At 38.7% G+C, this 15,721-nt stretch overlaps 1 protein-coding gene and 1 long non-coding RNA gene across 4 annotated transcripts in view; one reads left to right on the top strand and one right to left on the bottom strand.

Moving 5' to 3' along the window:
• Positions 1-15,721, bottom strand: part of LOC117159472 (protein couch potato) — a 183,701-nt gene that overhangs the window by 156,942 nt on the left and 11,038 nt on the right. The gene's annotated exons all lie outside the window — the stretch shown is intronic.
• Positions 11,198-12,583, top strand: LOC143303214 (uncharacterized). The gene is made up of 3 exons (XR_013059299.1): positions 11,198-11,502; positions 11,812-11,885; positions 12,113-12,583. It is a non-coding gene; the product is annotated as an uncharacterized LOC143303214 (long non-coding RNA).

The following is a 15,721-nucleotide window of genomic DNA, read 5'->3' as shown; positions in this document are numbered from 1 at the left end:
GCTGCTTTCTGTTCTTTCCGTTTCGTTTCCTAACCCTTAACTATACACGTTTGTACGTACCTGCCATTTTGTACCAGTTTTGCTAACAGCGTTACAAACGTATAATCTCGGATGTTACTTGATAATCTTATTTATTAAGAATGACGATCAAATCGAAAGCTATATCGAACAAATCCATTGGAAAATAGAGGAAAACAATGATATTACAAATAGCATCTTTTTAAATTTACTTTCACGCTAGAGTGTACGTCTAAATACAATAATTATAAAAATATAGATAATTATACGACGAATACGAATTAGTATTTTGTATTCGTATATAATGCACGGTATATATAAACAGGGTGTAATCATATTTCAATTTCGATAGAAATCAATATAATTTAGGTCGATGGCGCCTACGCGTTCTTAGTATAATTACTGAAAGGAAGGAGATTCGAAAGCCGACCTTCTTATCGACTTTGATGGTTCTAGCCTTCAAATTCCCGATTATCAATATCGTTCTCTTCGCAAACATATTTACAACAGCGTTATTTCTTGAAAGTTTAATCAACCAATTAATCGCACGTACGTTCTGCTTGGATAATAAATTATGAAATTTAGAAAAAACAGAGTCGATCGACTCGACTTCCGAGTAACTTCAGAAAATATACTACGTTTGCTTTCTATCATTAAGTATAATACAAAGGTATTGAAATGCCGTAGCTACTAGAATTCTCCGTTGAATTGCGGCAATGAAATAAAAATGCAAATTTCCCTTCGAGTCCAATGGCCTGTAGTTAAAAACTGACCTATCGCGGAAGCCTTTAACGGCCATCCAAGGCCTCGGTGCACATTCCAACACCGAGTAGCAACGAAAGGAAAGTTACAATTATCGCGTAACCGCGGATTCTCGGATGTCTAATTTCAGGTAATCACGGTGCCCAGGCCATCTGCAGGCATTTCTACAGGTGTACAAACACCGGTCATCTTCGATTAAAGCATAGCAGATTTTTTTTGCCGTCTTCGTAGAGAAGAATTCTGGAAATACATTTAATTTCTCGGACAAAGAGATACCACGACGATATACCGTAGCAAACGTAGGTATATATGTACTTGATGTTTAAATTGGTGAAGTTTCGGAGTTTCCAACTGCAAGAAAGTCGACGCTGATGTTTCAGAAGAAAGGTACTATTGTGCGCGGTTCTACAAACTGTGGCATTAAATTACCCTGGGAATTTTAAGAACATAATTTCGTTGTAACTTAAGGTTCGCTGTATACAAAAGTGAAGTCTTGAAATTTTAGAAACCTTTGGATTTTCTAACTAACTCGAAATCTGACGCAAGACCTTCCCTCTCCCGATAATTTAGACTTCAAAAGTACATAGAGTTTTCTATCCAAAGAGTTACGATAAATAAACGAATAATCTAATTATCGTCGATCGGCCAAGATACTCGCACGGCATTAACAGATATAAGACTTTCGGTTTCGCTCAGCTTCTCCAATTCGTTTTTCTTTTCTCGAAGCATCTGACGACGAATCGTCGTAAAAGATATAAAACTTGCAGTTAGATCGAGTTTCTTCGATTCCAACGCGTTCCTTCTCGCATAGCGTGCGTCCGCCAAACGAAACGAACACCAACGATCCTCTCGGCTTTAACGAACGCGTTGTTGTACTAAAATCCGGGTAACAGAGGCAGTCGATTAACCGGGGTGAATAAATATCGCGGCTGGGCCAACGCGTTTCCGCTTACGTGTAACATCTTCGTTAGGTGGTAAGGGTGAAAAAAATCTGCATGAAAATGCAAACGATATTTGCATAGCGTATCGAGCAACGGAAAACATTGACCCGGGCCACGTAACTCGACGATACCCGTATGAAAGAGAAAAGGACCCGACAGGACTCTTCGAGTTAAGTGGACGACCTGCATTTTAAGATATCGCTGCGTGCGCATATGTTGCAGGTGCGGATGCACCGTCCCCCCCGTCGGTTCCCAATCGATACCCTTCGCTTCCTTGCTACATCGACACGACATCACACTTTTTTCCCCTTCTTTTTATTCCTTTCATTTTTTTCTTTTGCCTTCTCTTTTTCTTTTCCTTTTTCACAATGGAATCGAACGTGTCGCTTGTTGTTCGAAGAGATACATAACCTTTATCTCTTTGCAATTTCTATTTGACATCGTTTACATACATTTTTTCGTCTTGTTTCGCCTTTTTCGTACGTTCTGTCTATGAAAGAGATATTCGAAGAGACGCGTAACCTCCATCTCTTTGGGATATCGATACGGGTCTCTTCCTGGTTTATTTACTCGTTTATTTTCGTCGAAACGAGTCGAAACTCCAAAAACAAAAGTTTTACACGTCCGTTATATTTTTCCATCGGCTTTTTTCTTTTCGAGCAAATCAACTGCAATTTCTTGTCGATATTTGAATAATTCCCGTGTTCTTTTTTTCTCTTTAACATCGATAAAATATAGTTCGGCCGCTGTTTGCTTTCTTAATAGAACCCAACGTAACGTCTTGTTGCGTTCGAATAGAAAACTTTCGAAACGATACAAACACAGGTCGCAAATAACCAGACGCGTGAAGTCACGCGTTGCTATTTTCCCAAAACTATAAATACGTCCCAAGAATCTATAAACCTGAAATTAGAAGCCACGTGCTAAACAACCTATAAAGTTCACCGTGGAAATCCGCTCGAGATCGAAAGTTTCGCTTGTTAAAAAGAAACTACGACGCAATTGTACACGATCGCCGGTGAAATCGTTCTCGCAAGCCTTATTCGACGGAAAGCGGAAATACCCGCGTCGAAACAACGGATCCTCTTATTGACACGGCTCGAAGAGCACGAAAATATAACGATTATGAGACCATCTACGTGTGTGTCTACGGTTATGGTTGCAAAGTACATCTACGATACGAATGATAAGCCACCGCTCTACCCGTATGCAGACACGTGTTGCGAGAAGATAGGCAGCAAGTGGTTCTCAACGTAATTTTTTTCAGCCCATAGATTTTTCATATGCGTTGTTAACTGGCGAATGAATCGTCAACTTCGAGTAATTAATCGGTTATTCTTCGGTACATCGCTCGATCTAATTTGTAGCTAATTAACGATCTTCCGTACCTTGATGCGTTCGTTGAGTTCTCTTTAAAAATAGTAAATATATGCTCGTTTTTTAAAATAAATCTATACGTAAATACTCTGCCGTGTTTTTGCATCGAACGAAGACACAAAATGTGTCAAGCTATTCAAAGGCGCAAACAAATTCGTTTTACATAGTTTTGCACCGATTGTCTGCTTTCGTAATCATATGGTGTAACGATCAACGCGTAATACGCCGTAGATTGTACGTTGAACTAAATAAAAAGATCACGATGTAAAATAATTTTCTCGAGAATATAAAAATATTTGTACGGCAAACAACGAATTAGAGTTGCAAGAAGTAGTTTGCAATTCAAACGAATAAAATACTCTACCGGTGGAACGAAATTCGTATTTCGATATAGTTCATCGAGTAGTAGCTTACGAATGATTTGACAAATTTTCAAACGAATATCCGCGAAAATCGTTGCGCTGTGAATAAATTCGCGTTCGAAATTTTACAACGTGGATAACGATTTCCGAAGACAAAGGAAACACTGGCCATATAGATCGTAAACAGTGGTTGCTATGTAGTTGAATTATTGCGCTATGTTTATTCGGACGTGAAATAATCGCGGTCGATTAGCGACTAAACTGTCCAATTTAAAATAGAATATGCGAAGAACAAAAGTCGAGCGATCAAACGTGCATATATATTTCAGAGTTGTACGAGCTCGAAACGAAAGCCAGGGGTGCCAAGAATCCCGCGCTCTTCATAACTTTTGCCAGACGTGCCACAGACGTGTCGTCACTTCTCTCGCCATGGTTCAAGCTCTCTGTCACCGTCACTCGATAGATTATTCCCGTGTTAATTACTAATAAAATTTCTATTAAGAGACAGTCGCTTCAATTTTTCGACATAATATTTTTCACTTTGTACGACGACCTATGTACATCTCTTTATTACGTTATTCTTTATCAGCGAAAGAACGAACGAACGAATTTATCTATGCGAATTTCATATCAATTTACTCTTCGCGGACAAATTACTTCGCGACATAGAAAATATTTCGAAGATGGAACTCCGCGACTGAAACGATCTCGCGAGAAATGCACAAATAAATATCAAGAAGCTTAAAATGACGTTGCATTTACAGGCAACATTACGTATTTACAAAATTTCGATGATATGGAAATTCTAGAGAGATACGTGTATCACGAGGTTTAACACGAGTGGAACGTGAAAAATGTTTATCTCGAACAAACAACCTCCGGAATCTAGAAAGACGTGATGTCATCGAATGAAATAACGTCAACTATTACACGAAAGTTTTCTCTACTCGAGCATGGAGAACCAATTCTGTGCCAACTCGGTTAACTTGCCTGTAAAATTTAATTTCTCCAAATTTATTCTTCCGGGGGTGTTTGGAAACATTTGTAACGATATACGAACGACATCGAGGCATGTGAGGCGACGAATCGTTGCACCATGTGCTAAAACGAAACCGGAAGTCCTGTAAGACGTCAGTGTCTTTCTAAAATTTAGTAACGATAACCATCGGAATAACGTAAAATAACGCGACGCATGCTTTTCCCCCGACAGAGTGTTATTTACTTTGAAATTTCTTAACACTACAGCTATTTTTATTCATTTTGTTGGTATTTTCGAAATAATTAAAAAATAGAAGATACTTCTTCAAAAAATAATACGATCGATGTATTTGTAAAAGTATACTTTACGATATCGAAAGTGGAAGCGATTGCTAAACCAGTTTAACACTGACGAATCGATAAAAAGTATATCGAATTACATAATTCAATTAACGCGTATAGGCACGTTAAACGAATTCATTGTGTCGTCCTAAAATTACGAGCACGATATAAAACTTCGTTAATAAGAGGCAAATTTTTTGTTCGTTGATTATTTAACATTCCTGGGCTGCCTGCAAAGTTCAACAACAAACTGGAGGAAGATAAAGTACGCCAAGCACTGGATAAACGATTACCAGAACCAATTAGTTTTTAGATGTAACACTTTAAAACAACAGTCTGGCTGATTTTGTTCTCCTACCCTCGATTAATTAAGATTTACACTGTACAAAATTAATACTAACTGTTATTAACTAAGCGACAGACCACGAACACCATTTGTAAGAAGATAATTTGGAGAAAAGGTTAAAGCGATTTACATTTTTACCGATAAATGAGTAAATACGCGTGTACACGAATTATTGTTTATATTAACGTGTTTTATCGGAAAAATGTAAAAAATAAAAAGTAAAAAGATTTACTAAATTACAACCGATGATTTTAAACCAAAGATGCTCTCAAACTGTTTAATTTTTTTAAGCCTTCTAGTTTTTAAAATTTTTATTAAACACGTTAACAAACTCGCCACCTTGGCGGTATTTCCAACGTAATTCCTTTGAAACAACGAAAGCGAAGAACAGTTACCTTATTTAACACGAAGACGAGATGAAGTCTACGCGTTAAAGAAACCGAGGAGTTTATTAAACAGCGCGATTACGTTTCCTTCGCTTTTTCTTTCCTCACGCACAGTTAACCGTAGCATTCGGTCTGGATGAGCGCAGCCGATGTTTAATTAAAGCGATGAATAATACATTTACCATACGTTCGCTAATTAGCGTCCTATTTCGCGATACTAAATATTGAACAACGAGGGCGCGCGCGTACAATTATTTTCGAAGTTAATTAAAGTGGATCCGCGTAACACGCGCGTTTAATTGCACGAAAACATCGGGACAAAGGGCGGCGCGCGAACGGCTGTTCGTCACGCGAAAAATATCTATTTCTGCCCCCACGAATTCGTAGAACGATAGCCTAAGAACTGTAGATTAGAGAACAGGTGAGAAGTCATTTCACGCTGTTTTTCGCGTGGGAGTATGTAGAATTATATAGAACGCGTCGTGCTACGCGTATTTTGAAATTCTAATGGCCAACGAACCGAGTTCTAGATTTCGTGAGAAAAATATTTTTCTATAAATATGTATGTGTGTTTGACCCTATTCCAGTAATTTCTGGTAAAAAATTCGATTCGCGTAGAAAACATTTCTCTCGTGAAACTAATTCCTCTCTAATAACACCTTGATCCAATTCAATTTTATCGATCCGAGCGTACCTCATTATCTGGTTTGTTTGAAGAATTGGTGGAGAGCAAACGAAAGTAAAGTTTAGAGATACTATGATTGCCAACATTCCTGTATAACGAGTCTCTTCGATAAAAAAAATCGGTATATTCGACAAAAACCCATAGACGTTATGTACCGATCGCGATCGCGCGGTCGTTTTATAACGATGGCGGCTAGGTGGAATAAACACGCTGCTTCCTCTTTTCTTCCTGGTGTAAATAAGAACGAAAATAAAAAAGCGAGACAAGCAGTTTGTCAAGATAAAGAGAGAAAGGCTAAGGGTGATTTTCATCGTCGATCGCGAGCATTACGGTCGTACACACCGTTTACCATGCCATGGGGAATTAACGACGAATTGCTTCTTCTTTTTATATCGGCGTTTATTAATAGAAAAAGTCTGAGGCGGCGATCAATCGTTGCAAGCGCCACCTCTTCCAGCCTGGTGGGTGTCGTTATTATGGAACACAATGATGTCAGTGTGCACCGGTGGTATAATATTTTTTTCTTCCCTTCTAGTAACTAATAAAACTCGTTCCCATTTCGTGCACCAATATATGCTCGTTGCCTTGCATATGCTATTATAAAAAACATTGAAAACAAGCTAGGGAAACAGAAACGAGGACTAATTAACTAACGCGATGCTAAACACCGGTCAAATAACGCGACCAACAAAATCGCCGTAAATGGGGTGCCTTCGATACGCTACCGAATACGAGTTAATAGCTGCAGGGTGTACGGTATACAGTGTACATACGTAGAAGATTCTGTCGAACACGCGGAAACACGCCCGGCAGGTGCGAGAACAAGTTCTGTCCTCGACTCGTAACATTGATATTATTTCGAGTCTCGTGGCGCGCGACGTTCTCTCTCGCTTGTCCCCTATCTTTCTCCCTTTCGTGTTATACCGCGATGTTCCCTCTCGGTCGCACGCGTGCGCGCGCACACGTACACCTGTGCACGGGCAAGACCAGAAGCTAGAGAATGTCTCGGCGAAGTAGGGAAAGGAAGAAGGTGGTGGGGGAGGGGCAAGTGAGACGACAGAAAGAGATAAATCAGAGGAGGACAAAGAGAAACAAAGGAGATACAGGAACGGAAAGGAGCAGAGGAAACCGGAAAGAAAGATCGAAGAAGCGATAAGAGAGAATAAAGAGAAAGGTGTATGGTGTAAAAGGAGAGCATCGGATAAAAGCAAAAAGATGATATCGGATAGAAATACAGAATGAGAAAGAGAGTGTCGCGAGAAACAAAGAGGAAATTAAGGAAGGGGTAGAAGAAAAGAGACAGAAGGAGAAGAAGAGGGATAGGTAAAAAGAAACGCGATAGAAGAAAAAAGACAGAGAGGATGAACGCTCGTGGCGTTTACGGTTTGCTGCTCCCGTCTCGTTCCTCTTCGCTGGCTAACCGTTATACAACATCCGCTCTGCCATAATGCCCTCCCGCTAGAGTCCCAAGTCCTATTGTTCATCGTTATACAATCATTCCCCGAGCTGTACGAAATTCAATGCGTTAGGTATACACACATACGATATTACCGTGCCGAGGAACAGAACTGAAGCACCGCACAACGCGTATGACTGAATTTATCGATCGCCCAGAGGAAACTGTACGCGTATTTCTACCTGTGCGCCCGACGCGACGCGTGCTCGCCGACATTCTGTAACACGTTTTGTTTCCACTTTTCCTCCACGGCGTAACCGTTAAATTACTTCCTGCGATTGTGGCTACTGTTTTCGTATCAATTATCCGCGATCGATATATATCAGCCACGCAATGGAACGTAAGTAGAGCGATACTTTACATAGACGTCGATAACGTTCTACGGCCAGACCATGCTAACGTACCTCTACTTACGTTACAGTTTCGCGTTTTCTCATCAAATCAGGAATTAATGATTTTGGAAATTTGATTGTATATCTTCAATTAAGATAAGGGAGTTACGTTAGATATTTGTAATATCTCACATTTAGGTCAGGCGATCCAGATGTATTTAAGCTAATCTTTAGATAACTGCGTGTATTAAGTACGTATATACCGTAAATTATACTGCTATTGTAGTAGAGTACGATCTTAAGAATAAGAAGATTGCAGATTCTTGTAATATAGCATAACTTTGTATTATACGTATTAGATTAGAAACTTTGTATCTAGACGAAACGACACATACATAGTTCTTGTGCGAGGTTTCGTTTAAAAAGAAAAAATATTCTACGTATCTCGACTGTTGTGTAACTGGTGAAATATTTATTTCACGAGCGTCGTATATCTTTAAAATTCTTTCTTTATAAGGGAATTCAAGATTGTAAAATATTGACGGCATTCGAGGTTAGATACGGTTTACGTGCCGTAAAAACCCAGCGACAATACTCGTTTGAAAATTTTAATGCAGTTGTTAGGAAATTTAGGGCATCAAACACACATCTAATCGCGTATGCTCTCGTACATTATTACAGCAAGGAAACAACTAACCTACCGTAACTGCCCGAATATATCGATCGTCGCTGCGAACCTTGTATACATGCTCGTCGCCTATTCGGCTGCTGCAAGTCACGATCGTTCGTGACGATATCAAGGAATTATGTGAATAAGAATCATCTAGTTTCACGATTATAATGCCTAGCTTGCTGAATTCCCAGGTAACACAATCGCGGAAATTGATCGACTAACAATACCCATGAGTACGTCCCTGAGCAATAGTATTCCGAACCAGCGAAAATCTGCGATCTATTTTTATACGCATCCTTTCTATCCATCATACTGAAATATGATCTGCGCTATGGATCAAACACGCTGGAAGTTATAAAATTCTCATGCATTTTAAAATGTTTTAAAATTTTCTCTTCTGCGACAAATAGTAAATTTAAAATAGGGATAACCAAATATCGTAACTGCTATGTTATACGATATGCATGTACATTTATTTATTTCTCCGCTCATGAACTAAATTTCAAATAGATATTGATCGTTTTCGTATCATCCTACCCGTTTGAATTTTAAGCGAAAGAAAAAGATTTATGACAAAATCCGGGATGGTTCAAACTCGCGTCACTTCAGAAATACAGTTTTGAATTCCCATTCGATATTCAATTAACGACTCTGGATTTATAATATCGATCCCATCTTGTTCCTTTCTTTATTATTCATTTTATTATTCATTTTATTAAACCAATGAATTTAAAATACTTCGCATTTACCTTGCTCCGTTGGTGAATAAGAACGTCCCACAAACCACACATTACACACACGACAAAAAAGGTCACTGATTAAATCCGCAGCATTAAAGCGACGAGCAAGTAATCAAGTTCCGGAATTTTCGGCGTTGACCTCTCCGGCACGTAATGAAGTAGTTACCGACTGACTAATAAATCACTGGCCAATGTTGTCCAATTTTGTATGCCGGCGAAATTTACGAGCAGCTTTACCAGGTTAGCAATCGAATATTATAGGGTTATAAATCCTAATTTGTAGTTTCAGTGCGAGGAGGCGCGCATGTCGGTCCAATCGTCCACGGAAAACAATACACGAATGATCAGAAACTTACGAATCAGAAGTAACACGAAAAATCGTTTTGCGGAACAATTTGCGAACGGTAGGTACAGTCGGTAACGAAAATAAATGGACAGGTAGTAGAAATGGTATCAACGAAGTTTAATGGAATTAGTACAAGTGTTATAAGTATGTAACACTTTCACGACGAGACGCTTTCGGCTGTACGTTTCATCATTTGGGGACACCTACAAAATTGTGTCGCGTTTTCCTTCAAATTTATACTTTCTTAATATTTTGGCACTCCTCTGTCTTTCCTCGATGCTCTGCAAACACCTGTTTTAATGTGCAATAATTTTACGCGACTCGTATACTATTTTAATCGCTGACAGTCAAAGCCGTGCGTACATGATACCCGTCGTAAAAACGTTAACTTTTATTTATTATACGTCATTATACCAGATAGATTATGCTCCAAGTACATAATTGTAAGTAATATTTACATTTTTGTGTAAAGAAACCGTAATTAACGAAACTTTATCGATATCCATCTCCGTTACCTTTTTTGTCTCCGATTGTATATTTTATTTGAATGATAATTAGGAAGTACGTTGGATTCGTTTTAGAGAGAGTCAGTGCCGGAATTTATCCACGGATATAAACGCCAGTATCGATAATTGCCGTGCAAAGCGTTTAACCTTCTTTCTTCTGTCGGTTAAACGAAGCCTGCAGTGCCGCCCTGACGACACCGGGAGATCCTCATTGTTCCGCAACAAATCGTCGTGACCTCTTTGTTCAACGAGAGAAAATACTTTCTCGCTGGGAGAATTTTTCACGCTTCCCGGGGGGAAACGATATACTCGATATCCGATGACTAAGTAACGAGGTATTTTGTTGCACGGTAAAAAAACCTTTTGTGCCGTAGACATCTTTCCTAACTATCAGAGGATTTAATAGAAGGTATTGTTTCGCCGCGTAGAGGAATAGAGTCGTAAACCTTTACGGCACTTACTCGTGAAGTACGTTAATGCCTTAATTTCGCGGAATCAAATTTCAGCGCAGATAATTGAAGGGTTCGTAGTAATATCGACCTCTGTCATCTGAAACAAATTGAAGAATGTATTCCTGACTTTTGTTACGATTCTTTCGGTTCCATCTCGTCTTTAATTCGTATTCCGTAGTTACGATCGTCAACTCGAAGAATAAAATAACCACCGGTAAAATAGATTCACGATCGATAAAAAGCTAATCGAGAATTTAACCTCGCTAATAATAATCAATTAAGAAACCCAATTATAACCATTATTTAGAACTATTTAAATATTTAACAACTTATAAAAGCTTTTGACTGTCGGAAATATTATTCGATTATTTCTCAATCACAACCGATTTGCAATCTAAATCTTTTTCGATGTTATAAAACTCGTATTATAAATACGATAAATATCTGTATTTTTATCGACTGACACATATATAAAAATTTCACGCGCCAGTATCGACCAATTTTCCATGAAAATATTAGTACAGTAAACGACTTTGCGCTTTTATCGTTTCCCGAGCGATCGTATACGGTGACTTTGCGAATTGATCGCACTCGAGCTATGCCGAGAATCGATCGCACTCGAGGTACGCCGAGCATCGACCACACTGCTCGCGGGGATACCTTTGATACTAGCTTCCCAACAAAGTCGACTTAACGCGATTCCTTATGCGCTGAAACGTACGAGCGAGCAAATCCAATTACCGGAAAGAAGAACGGTCAAGGAAAGAGGATTATTCTTCTACGTGCAACGACTCCTCTCCGTAAGTTCAAACGCAATTGTAAATCTCGATTGCTCGCTGGTGTTACTTGAATCTTGTCCACCTACTTCGATCTTAATTCTTTCTCATAGTCAGAATCGATTGGTAAAGCGTGCCGTCGAGAGAGGGCGCTCCTTCTTTTGTTATGCCTAGTTGATTACGAACACCTATCTATACTTGTGATTTCGATCGAAGAACGAGATAAATAAGTAAATAAACAAGCGTATAGATAGATACATGTGTTTTTAAACGAGTAAATAAACAAATCGTATAATAAATAAAGCAAATAATATATGTATTATACTTTTCTAGTTTTACGGATCTTTATACAATTCAATGTCTTTGTGGACGGAACTAAAGAAACAGAACCTAAACGTGAACCTAAAGTAAATATTATAGCAAGTATTTAACTATGGATATTCCATATATTTTCACGCAATACTATATAGACATTTCATACATTTTTGCATTTCTAAATTTTCTACAATCGCATGAACATCCGCAATGTACTAATGAAACGTTCGTGAAACGTTTAAGATTCTATAGGCCTTATGAATTATGGTAAAACTCGGAGATTAGATTTTTATAACTTTTAAATCTATGAATGTTACAGTTAAAGAATCGTTTAAAGCGTATCGATTCGATGAATCACACGAACGCATTGAAATCGCTGCCTACGAGTAAAGTGAAATGGTCCTGATTATAGTCAGACACGTATTATGGTTTGACGAATACAAAGCGTAATGAGGCCTGCATTAGATGAACTTGAAGATAAATGTATTTGGTGTTGAAGTTGACTGGGATTATTAACAAAAGCGAAGTAAGCACGTTATGATTTCATGGAAAATCACATTGCTCGCAGCGTTGCTAATGCGCGCTATATAGAACAACCTAATGGAAACAGGTCATCCTAATATGTTCCATTACATTAATGCTGAACATGGGAACATATTAGTAACAAATGTGCAAAAAGACTAATGCGATAGATGTAAAAGAAAAGTCCAAACATTTGTAAACTAAAGATATTTTTGTAACAATATCGTACGTTACTTCTTCGCAAGATATTTCTAAACACATAAATTCTTTAACCTGTCAAACCAAACTTGTTTATCACATTTTATGCAATTTCTAAAATACTTTTTATACAAATTAAGATGTATATATATATATATTAAAATATTAAAGAATCTAGTTCAAGTTCTAGTTCATAGTTCAACAAATTACTCTATACACGATATACGTAAAATCAAACTTATAAACTAATAACATTTTTCAAACAAAATTACACGTTGTTTCTTTTATAATAGAATTCTCAATAACCGTATCCTTTAATCTACTAATAAGCTAAGCCTGTTTTACTCTTCTTCGTCAATTTCCTAGAACGTACTATCTCTCGTGTATTATTACATTTTTGACACAAATTAGAGTCTACGATAAAACGTATAAAACACATTGAAACAACCTGTCTGTTTCCAGCAAGTTAATCATTTAGGAAATAATTGTTATCCGTCTTGTTTGTACTCGAAAGGATAATAAACAGGACGATTAACGTCTCAGTACCGTTTCAACGTTTTGTCAGAAAGTTGCAGGACGAGTTGTCTAGCCGCGTTAGATTTAGAAAGTAGAACCCGATCTGCCGACCGGCCCTTGCCAGCGGAGAAACCGATACAAGAAGTAGAATGGCTGCAAAAAAATGTGCAGTCCAAATTGAAACCGTGATTGGCAGACTTCGATTGCTTCGGCCGACGATCCGCATCGTTTTCGATCGTAATACTTCAGACTCGGAGACACCCTCGGTCTCTCTGGTTCCACCTATCTGTTTTTCGTCTTTGCCATAAATTCCATTTCGGGGAATGTTATTTCGTGGCCGGCAAGTTTAATCGAGTTTCGTCATTCAAGAAGCTCGACGCTGGACCACAGGATCCTCTTCGTCTGTCCATGGGGAGCAGGAACACGAGTTCCAGGCGTGGCTTATTATTTCCGATATTGCGCAACGAACCGCAGAGATCTGACCTTTTAAATATTGACAATTACCGAAATAGACCACGTGTGTTTGCGTTTGCGAGCCAACTGAGCCCCACCATCGTAGCGATACATTTTAATGAATTGGAATCGCGTGGAAAGCGGATTATCGATAACGAAGAATTTCTCTTGCACCTCTTGGCGTTTAGAAGCGATCCTAACCGTGTGATATTCCATGTTGGAGTAAGTGGCAAATGTGTTTAAACTTTTCAACCGAAATGACTGCGATAACTCGCGAGCGAAACGAAAAATATTATTATACGATTAATTTGAAACGAGTGATTACAACGTACATGAGATATATTCTTAAAAAGGTGGTTCTACGAAAGATGAAAATTCCAATATCTTTACATAATACGATAATCGTATTTTAAACGGTCTCGAGTTCCACAAAGAGTGTCTACTATCCTATTACAACCTTTCCAAACATTCTACCCACCGGCCGTCGTTCCTTTAAACAAGCGACTCTCGAGGAAACGAGGTACCGTGATTCGTTTAATTTCTTCCACATTCGGAACGCATCTCAGATTGTCATACCATTGTGTTCGAGATAGCGAACGAATTGGCTATCCACCATTGCATCTCAGACACAAATAAAACGTCTCAGATCATCTCGTGAAATCTGCCGAGCAATATGCCGACGAATAAAATAGAAATACGCAGTTACTGTGCAATTCAGTCTTAAGAAAAGAAAAAAAAGAAAAGTCCATGCTGTAATCTCGATGAACGTAAAGGCAGCGGGTTTGCCTATTCCGAAGACGCGTTGCACGCGTGCGAAAGCTTGCAACGCGCATCTGCTTTGCAACGCGAAGTTACAATAAAAGAGCCTTACGTAATAACGACGATTACACGAGAGCTAGTGGGACCTTCTTGCGTAAACCGCTTGCGTGTTGTCGGTTGGAAAAATTCTCCGGTACGATCCAACTAAGACACCCGGGCGAATTTTATCGTCCACATAACTTTGCTCGCAATCCCCTTGCCTTATCGCTTGGATCACGCCGAAAAACAACTCTACCCTTCTGTCTCTCGCTCCTTTATCCGTTCCTTTTCTTTTCCATGTCTCGCGAGTCGCGGTATTCCGCGAACAAACCGTCTTCCTGTAAACGAAATTCTCCCAAAGTTTCGTTTCCAGGAACACGTTACGTAGCTATTTTATAGCGGACATTCGAACGTACGCTCGCCTCCTACCATTACAAATGTAATTCATCGTATAGTACAGCACCTCTGGTTTTTCCGTGAAGAGGAACAAGCTTGCGAGTGAACGATGATCTCGCAACTTCGAGTTGGATCACGTTTTGGTTCTTTGGTGGATGATTTAATGGAGATTTTAGATTACTGGGATATTTTGGACGTAGGATTACAGAGGAGAGCGGAATGGTTCTGGTATCAATGACCTATTCTACTTAAGGAGAATTGGAAAGCCAGAATATTACAAAGGTAAGATTGGAAAGACAGAAATTTGTCAATTTCATGAGCGTCGATCTGTTGGAAATGGAATTACAGAGGAATAGAACAATGACCTATCCTACTCGAGGAAAATTGGAAAAGCGTATCCCGTCAATGTTACGATCAACTTCATAAATCTCTTTCTGAAATAATTTTAAGCGATTTACAAAATCGAACGTTGTCCCGTATGTTCTCGATACCTGATTTATTATTAGCAGTATCTTCTTCGCTGAAAAATTAATGAAATAAAAGCAAGTATTTTTTGGAACGTTACGTCTTTGACACAGAGTAATAGCCTTAAAGCGTGACATATAGATGTACGTCAAAGAGTCAAGAAACAATATGTATCTGAAGCGATTATCAAGGGAAAGAACAAAAATCCATATTGGTGAGATTTATAGACGTCTAAAGATGTTTGCGACTTGCTCTTTAAAGCGGTACAAAGCTTGGAATTACTAAATCCAGCTGTGAACTTAATCTCGTACCTACTTAATCGTCGGTTAATTTAATAACGGAAACTTTAATCTCGCGTAATCGACATTTTCTCCTCGAAGCTATATTGCGAATAGAAAGTCCAATTTTAAAAGAATTTTCGAAGAGCGCTTAACTTCCCTCTGTAAAATACTCGAGCGTCATAAGAGTTGTAGTAACGTTAGACAGTAATACTCCGAATATCGTACGATAATAGAGTTATTTAAACTGGCCGCGTATTAACAACGTTCTTCTTTTCTAGTCAACTAGTGTTGGCGGTCGA

The sequence above is a fragment of the Bombus vancouverensis genome, chromosome 1, assembly GCF_051014615.1.
Source record: "Bombus vancouverensis nearcticus chromosome 1, iyBomVanc1_principal, whole genome shotgun sequence".
NCBI lineage: Eukaryota > Metazoa > Arthropoda > Insecta > Hymenoptera > Apidae > Bombus > Bombus vancouverensis.
This window is presented reverse-complemented; position numbering and strand designations above follow the sequence as displayed.